Source organism: Cydia amplana, chromosome 20, assembly GCF_948474715.1.
Source record: "Cydia amplana chromosome 20, ilCydAmpl1.1, whole genome shotgun sequence".
Taxonomy (NCBI): domain Eukaryota; kingdom Metazoa; phylum Arthropoda; class Insecta; order Lepidoptera; family Tortricidae; genus Cydia; species Cydia amplana.
Genome location: NC_086088.1, coordinates 11,539,968 through 11,549,334, shown reverse-complemented (window position 1 = coordinate 11,549,334; position 9,367 = coordinate 11,539,968).

Below are 9,367 nucleotides of genomic sequence, written 5' to 3'. Positions count from 1 at the left end.
TCGCGACTTGTAAAGTGATTTAATTGCTCAGACTTGACAATACCAGAATTAATTAGACCTTTGGAAGTAAAACGACCGATACGCTTAGCTAAGGTCGACAAACTGTTTTGTAACGTTATGAAAAGCGAAATTAATCACGAGAGACTTAGCGTCCCACTAAACAGCAGCATATGGCTCTCATTGGTGAGAGTAACTAGGCCATTCCCACGCAAAACTAGCGCAAATAATGGACATCACTTACTCCTAAGTGCTTCTACGAACATTCCATCTTGTTCAAACAGAGCGTGATACTGTAATCTAAAATTAATGCGAAATTATGAACACAAAATTTGCTCAGCAAATATGTTTCCTGTCCTTTCAAATGTCCTTTCAAAAAAGTTTGCAAGGCAGCTATTGAGAAGCACATAAACAAACAAAAAAGAGTCAAGGATCGGAAACAAACCGTGCCTATACAAAAACTTGGTCTTACAAAACTTTTCCATATTTAGAAATCCGTGTCAGTTCGGGTTGTGTGGAGTCTGCGAGTAGTCAAGGCAATCCGATTACGACCTTACAATGGAAACGTATTTCATTAAATTCGCTTCAACCCTGGTAAAGGCTTTTCAAACTGGTCAGCGAACTACTTAAATGGCGTTGGGATGAAATATAATGGAACAAGCGTGTTAAGCGAGTACAGTATGTTGAAGTTCCACTAAGTATCATACGGTGGAATTAAATGACGGGACGGTCGTTTTGTACGGATGAAGTAAACAGTGTTTTACCATGAATTATTAAAACATCCTTTTTACAATTAAACGTAGTGCTAGGGTTAAGATTATTAAAAAAATATATAAAGATTGGTAGAGAATCATAACGAAAAATATTTGAACAAAGATAAAATCAATCAAGTACCTAGCTAATAAAAAATAGACAACATAATTAATATAGATTATGATCAGTGTATAGATTACACTAAATCATAATTAAACATTAGCTCATTCCTCACGTCAATTAATAAACTATTTAATAAACAAAAATCGTTTCTAAAAACGAAAATATAATCTTACACGCACGTGCGATCGTTAATCGCTTGTCCCGAGTCCTTTGACTTATTATTTTTATGAGCGAATCACAAAATTAAACAAGGTCGGCTCATTCACCCCTGTAGCCTATTTATGTTCTTGTTATCCTGGTACTGGATGTTAACATGCGTGGGATTACGTGCCGTGGACAGAAATGGCAGTTAAGTCTGTAAAGAAGTTGCACTTTAAGACGTTTTTCATATTTATGACTGCTATAAAAATGTTTCTTGCCTCGCCATCACCTTCCGTTCCAAGTCATAAAGTTGTCTTTTACACAATGTGGTTAATAAAAATTTGTACGTTTACTAATCGTTTGCACCCAAATTATCCTGTATGTATCTTAAAATTCATAACCCAAAGTATATTTTTTTAAAGAAAGCTTTAAAACACCAATTATGTACGCTTTACAGCAAAACAATTAATCCATCAACAGCAAGTTATAAAATAAGGTACAGTCACGCTCCGTGATTATTACGCCATTTAGGGTTCTAGTTAAATTGGACATTCCATAGCTTAAATAAATAAATAAAATAAAATGCATTTATTTCAGACATAAAGTCCATCGGGGTTAGTATCATTATTATTAAACTTAAAGTTAGGGTTAATACTATATAAAACTAAAAAATAAAATAACAAAACAAAATAATAAAACAAAATTAACTTAACCTATGACCCGGTACATAAGGAACTGGCGCATGCAAAAAAAGCCAGTTCCTCATGCTTAAGTATGGAACAATCAATTTAGCTAGGACCCTAAATGGTGTAACGATCCCGTGTGGTGACTGAATGTAATCCATGTTGTAACTGGGATTAAGCTGGTGGATATGTTACAGTTAAATTTCCAAACTGACTAGTGATTAATATTGACAAATCTTCTGAACATTTTTCTTGTTACACTATATGTCGAGGACGGCCTTAATTGCCCAATTGTTTAATTCCAGCTAGCTATTTAGACTAGACCAATTAAACATTTTATACACCCATAAAAAACACATACACTCCCATTCTGACCTCAATTATGTGCTAAAAAATGAATTGCATTACCTACTCATTATTATCTCGATCATGGGTAACTGTAACTTTACGGGAACTAGCTTTAACCAGTCTGATGCAAATTATATCATCTAAAGAAAGGCTAAAAATTATTGTACCAATTACATTACAAAGTAACTCTAAAAAAGAAAAAAAATACAGACCAAATAATACAATGAAATGAATACATTTGCAGAAAAAGTTGCTATGCTAGAACAACTCTGGATAAATATGTGGTTCTATCCTTACGTGGGAGACAGTCTAGTCACAGTTTATTGCGACAGTTTTTATTATCCCGTCTATGTGGGCGTAGCAAATGAAACTACACGAAACCATCGCCCAACATCAGTCTTAACAAAATGTGTCTCCAGCTTGTCTTTTTAACTTGAATATATTGTAATGATACCTACTTAATTGCTTAGTAGAAAACCACGGCAATACCTTGTGCAAATTAGAATTTTTTTGGCCACCGAATGATCTTTTAAAATCAATATTTTTTATTACTTTGTTCATTTTGTAGAACTAAGCTTCGTTAATAATTATTTTTTTATTATTAATTAAAAAATATTTATTTTAAAATACAAATTTATTTCAAAAATATAAATACACACGTAGAAAACTTAAGAACTAAATTATTTATCCTTAATTCTATCACCAACCTGGTTGTTTTAAAATTATTTAACTTTATTATGCTAATTATGATAAACTCAGGCTGAATTGCGAATACAATGCCAATGAATCTGGACTTGACCTGACCCCTATATTTTTCGATTCATATCACGGGACAGACGTCATCGCATTGTTCTTGTCAAGTCGTCATGACCAATTAAATTTGGCATGTTTGCATGAGGATTTCAGACTTATGTTTTCTTTATACGCGTTATAAATTTGTAATTTGAAAAATTAAAACACAGATAGCTAAGAAACGTTCAAACAAAAACACTCTGTTGATAAGTTTACACAGGAGTCAGGGCTGATTTAAGAATGTCCAAACCTTTGGTGGTTCATTGTTGACCACCTCACCCTGCTTAACCCTGTAACGGACCAGATTAAAATATGTAAATACCTACACGATATCCTCATCGCCTCCTAAAGTCTTAAAAATTCAGCAAAAGAAAAAAATACAAAAAGATGATTGGTCATTTTTGCCATATATGTATTAACATTTAAGTTTAAGTGTGTCCTATAAAGGGTTAATAAAATGATATTCCTAATAAACTTTTCAATACAGAGCACTTTAATCTCAGAATAAAATTCACTGCCAAGAACTGCAGCTAGCAAATCGATAGGCCTCCCAAAGCTCAAGGCCGGCTATTATTCCCCAGCCAGCAGGTCTAGCCGATTAAGATTAGCTCCACAATGACAGACGGACAATAGACTTTCAAGCCTATTGTGATTGACTTATTGTTAAATATTACTAGGAATGAATTAAAATATTGTTGTTAGCTTTTGCTGTACATTGTATTTGAATTTATATGGAACCATAATCGTTTTTACAGTCCTATAAGTAGAGTGAGACCAACCTAAGGGTGCAGCGATTTTAATAGCACAGACCGTACAAGTGTGATTTTAAATGTCATAATTTCATAGAAGTTTGACGTTTGAAATAACACTTGAACAGTCATTGCTATCAAAATCGCTGCCATCTTAGCTTGGTCTAACTCTATTCTCATATTATAGAGTTATTGTAGATTCTTACAATACAATAACTGCATGCAGCAGAAGATAGAATAAAACTGAAGGTGTAGGACGTAGGTACACTAGGTACTATAATGTATGACAGGGAAGGGAAATACGCATGATTTGAACGGTTTGACCTCGACGATGCAGTCCATACCGGTCCCCACCATTATTATTCAATAAATCACTGATTTATAACTGTTCGTTTACGTTATATAACACATAACGGTTTTAAGGCGTGCGCAGAATAAAAAGCACGCTCAATTTTGACCCAGCCCAGTTAAAAAGTTGTATTAATATGGCTGTATGATAAGCGTAATGGATATACTTTCTTTTTGAAAGAGTAATTAATATTGTACCGGTGAAATGACATTGATAGATGCGTGATAGCTTGTTTGGCAACTTTAAGAGTGACTATACTGCTATCGCTACTGTTTATGTAAGACACTTTGGTCGCTTTTTATCTTAACTTATAAATAATGGTTGTAATATTATTCATATAGCTTGGGTATGGTGACAATCGGCATGCAAATTTATAGCTAGTGTGGCTACCACCAGTTTGGCACACTGGTGCTTTTGTCCTATATTTTGGTGGTACTCACAACGTAGTGATTTAATTCTCTTTGGTACTCACTAGGTCCATGGGTACGTACACGCATAATTTCTTCAGTTATCAATTCAATACTGTTTCCTTATTTAAGATTATATTACACTGATTTAAACTTTCACGATTTTTACACATTATTAAATTTTACAACGGGACTTAATCGCGTATGTGAGTTTTAAGATTTACCTCCGGACAACTCCGTCCTCGAAACGTCGGAGGTATATCTTAAAACTTACATACGCGATTAAGTCCCGTTGTACAATTTAATAATAAGATTATATTTTTTCTAAAACCTGATTTGTACCTGTTTCTACTAAAATGTGATTCAGAACTCTATGAATTTTATATTAAACCACGCATTTAGCATAGTTATTAGTGACAGACGCAGCTGTTTTGTAGACTAAGCATTCTAAGCCGTTGAAGTATGACTAAAACAATGGAGTTAAGTGTAAAACACTTTAGATCAGCATTATGTAGTTTTTGCATGACGCATTGCTGAATGACAATTTTTGTTTGAATATACTGTGCTGGTGCTAATGCGTTACTAGAACAAAGTTATTTTAATATTCAGTTTACAGTAAACACAGTTTTGTCAATGTTATTATAGATAGTAAAAAATATTACGAAAAAAATAATGTTTTGCGCCAGTTCTAAACTTCTATGATACGTATAGGCCTTTATTGAAATCGTGTGAAAAATAAATAAAATAAGCTGTATTAAGACTGGGATTATTTTCTCCGTTGCAATATTAAAATGGAAAAAATAACAACATTCATAACCTAGCTACAATAATAACACCGCGAAAACAGTTGACGTAGGTAAACGCGTAAGGCGATGAGTCAGATGGAGAGACCCGCTGATAACAGCGTTTGCCAATACTGCCTATAATTAGGTTACACTAATGCATTTAAGAAGTAGGAACGTGCGACGATTCAACGCCGCGATGTAAAAGGAGTAATAAAGTTTATCAATAAAGTTTTAGTTATTAATGTAATGAGAGCCCAGCTGGTTTTTGTTACGATTGCTGTTGCTGAGCCCCATCCCCCAAGCAATTAAAGGAAACTAAACTAAATGAACTATTGAGTATAGCTAGTGATTCTTGTTAAAAAATTTAAGCGTAGCTAGAGTGATGTTGTACGTGCCATATGAGACAATTATTATTGTATTTTGAGTCTCTCACTACACTCGGATTCAGATTCAAACTTGTTACATAATTATTAACTAACTTTATTCTCTAGTTTCATCAAAAATTATTAAATAAAATATCGGAGAAAGTTGTCGTTTGAGTTCCACTATTTGAACTCAAGTATTAGTAAGTAGTAGTATTATTATGATTCATAGATAACTAGAGAACTACATGAAAGGTCATCGAAGTTACATAACTTAAGTTAAATACTCAAACCCCTTTTCAAACAGCTAGAAAAAAAAGAACGCTAATTAGTCAGAATTGCTGAACAGTGTTAAACATACTTTATTAGTGCACTAAACTTATGAACAATGCGCTGTGATTCGCCATTTGAACCTTAACCTATTGATAACATGAAATATCTAGCTCAATATTGGTTAATATAAAATTATTAACAAAAAAGTAAGAAAAAATAAAATACTCAGTACAAATGTAAACTTATTCCTATCAGGGATATGTTCCAGTTAACTTTAAAATGTACTTAATCTACACCTAAAGAAACGTTATTTATAAAATATAGATGAATACAATACATAATATCTATAAATAAAGTACCTACATGAATAATAATCCGTCAAAACAGAATGCATTAAGTAATAACATTATCTCTATGACAAATAAGCTTAGTTTAATTGGTGCGTATAAAAATCGTTTTACGGATCTGTCAAGCATGAGTTTTGTCATAAAAAATCGTATTGTATTTTATCGATAATAAAAGTCGAAACTGGGTCACACCTCTGGTCCCGATTTCTGTCAAAAAGGCTGATTTCATTTTGATATTTATGTAAATCTTTATGTGCTCGAGATCGGTAATAAGATATTGTTTTTATAATAAAAAATCATATTAACTTACAATAAAGTCATTATAAATTTAATAACAAAATACTTGCACATATTAAAACATAATTATGTAGTACTAAAATCACTACTTTTAATGTGGAACTAGTACTGCCATCTATCGCTAATTTCGACAACTTTAAAGGCACACAGCAAGGAGACTAGTGGTTTTAATTTATTACGTTGTTCATAGATGGCGCGACAGGTATTAAAATTCAAATGGAAACAGAATAGAATGGAAATGAAAATGACAATGAGCATGAAACGTTGTGTCAGAAAGGACATGTGTCATTAAGTATTTTTTCTACTCCAGCACTTAAATGTGTCAATTAAATGACTGACAGTGATATCTAAAGCAATGTCATTTGAATGCTTTGTCTATAGGCTCATAAGATGACTGCTAGCAGTCATCTTATGAGTATAATACAACTGCTTTATTTTTTTTAAAGATACAAGTTCCGATCATCTTGATTGAAAGAGGTATGTTTTCATTTACAATAATAAGTCTTTTTTTTTTAAATAATAACTCTTTTTTTTTTTAAATAATAACTCAATTTCTTTTTAAATAATAACTCAATTTTTTTTAAATAATAACTCTTTTTTTTAATAATAACTCTTTTTTTTTAATATATATAATATATAATAACTTTTTTTTTTTTTTTTTTTTTTTTTTTTTTTTTTTTTTTTTTTTTTTTTTTTTGCTGCAGCTGTCATAGAAAAAGTAATGTATGCAACAGCTCATAATTGGTTCTTAAAATTCTCGGGTCTTTTTTTACAAAACTCGACTACGTCTCGTTTTGTAACTTCGACCCTTGAATTTTAAGAACCCTTATTATATCACTGTTGCATAAACTACTATTATTATTTCATTTTAAGACTTCATAGAAGAATATAATAACTGTAATAATTAAGAAAAAAGATGAATAAGCTACCTATAGGTATTTTTTTTTAAACAAATGGAAATAGGGTACAAAGGTATGTTTTAACTAGCTTTAGCCTGTGACTTTGTTTGTGTAGAACAAGTTTTTTCATATCCTACTTCCGTAGTAAATTCCTCCTCCCTTTTCACTCCCTTAAAGAGGAAAGGGGACGAACGCTTCTCCATACAAACGCAGTCCCCATTTTCCTCTCCTCGATATTAATATGATGGAAAATATTTTTACATAATTTGATGTATTTGTATATTAACATAGCTTTGCCCCTTTGTTTGACTGTTATAATATATTTTATATTGTTAATAGGTACCTATTACCTACATATACAGAGAGGAAAATGAGGATTACGTTTGTACCTATTAAAAGTACCTAGCTTTCGCGCGGTTCCTCCATTTTCGTCTTAAAAGATGATTTCCAGGATAAATGCATATATTTTGTTAATTTTGGTGCTAACAAATATAACTTACTTACTTGCTTATTACTTACTAAATAGGTAGTACATTATGCAACGAGGGGTTAAGTAAAATTTTGCAAACGAGGTCTATATAATCACGACAGCCGCATGCTGAAAACACACCGTTATTATACATATATAAAAAAACACCCTTATCCAGTGTGATAAAAGAATAATTTTATTACGTAGGTTACCGCTTTACCAATTTTTCACACGACTCAAACTCACCACTCCCCAGGCATTATAAGTTTAGGTATAACTGCTTACAGTATTCCGTCGACAGAGGGCGCCCCTAACGATCACTCAGCGTAATAGAATAGGGATTACGATCGAGAGGGGGAGGAGAGCTGCGTTTAGACACTGTTTAGTACTTGGGTAAGTAGCTAGAAGCTCTAGTTGTTAAGTTTAGGTGTACAGTATTCAGCCGATAGAAGGCGCCCTTAACGACCCTAACGTGCGATAAAACAGGGGTTTGGAACGATCTCGGAGGTAGGACACAGGTGGATTAAGTTAGCCGTTTAGTTCATGGGCAATTAGCTAGAGGCTTCTTTTTTAATACCACATCGGTGGCAAACAAGCATACAGCCCGCTAATGGTGAGCGGTCACCGTAGCCTATGTACGCCCACAACTCCAGATATGTAACATGCGCGTTGCCGTGTATCACTGCTTATCAAAAACAGCTTTGACATACAAAAAATGGCAAGTTAACGTTCAAGTGACCTAGCGAGTTCAGGTCCACTAGCCCACACAACGCTCCAGGGTCGGAGCCTCGTGTGCCGGAGCCCAGTTAACTTTGCGAATCACTGGTTTAGACATAGTTCAAGTTCAAGTTCAAGTTCTTTATTTGGCCAAGTAACAAAAAAACGTTACATCTAGCGAGTCAAATACAGGTCATTGCTAAAACGAATCATGCAATGTCTTAATAGGTAGATAAAATTATATAAATCAAAATGTATCATTAACATAGTAAATGATCAAATAGGTACGTCAATTTCATAGTGTATATAAAAGTATGCTTAGAATTATTTTATACAAGAAAGTCATTATTTTTCATTTTATCAGTAAATTCATTGATTGAGTAAAATGGGGTACATTGAAAGAAACGTTTAAGTTTACTTTTAAATTCTATATATGTTAAATTCGTTATTTGTAAAGGCAATAGGTTGTAAAGGGTAACTTTTAGGGATATACCTTGCTTAAATGTTTTTATTAGCTTTGTCGTAGGAACGCATAGCTTATCCTTATTACGCGTGTTATATGTGTGAATGTCCTTCCGTGTTTTAAAATCATTTTTACTTCTATGGATTTCTAACAGGCTATTAAATATAAATAATGAAATTACTGTCATAATTCGACTTGTTATAAAGAATTCTCTGGCTGAAGTGCCTTTGCGTAAACTAAATATGGTTCGATTATAGCTCGTTTTTGTGATATAAGAATTCTTTGTATTCCAACGGCATTGCCCCAAGTAGCTACGGCATAATTTAGAAGAGCGTGAACAAGTGCGTAGTAAGCCGATATAAGTGTTTTACGATTTATTAAGGGCCTCAGTTTTGATAGTGCGTAATTTCCAG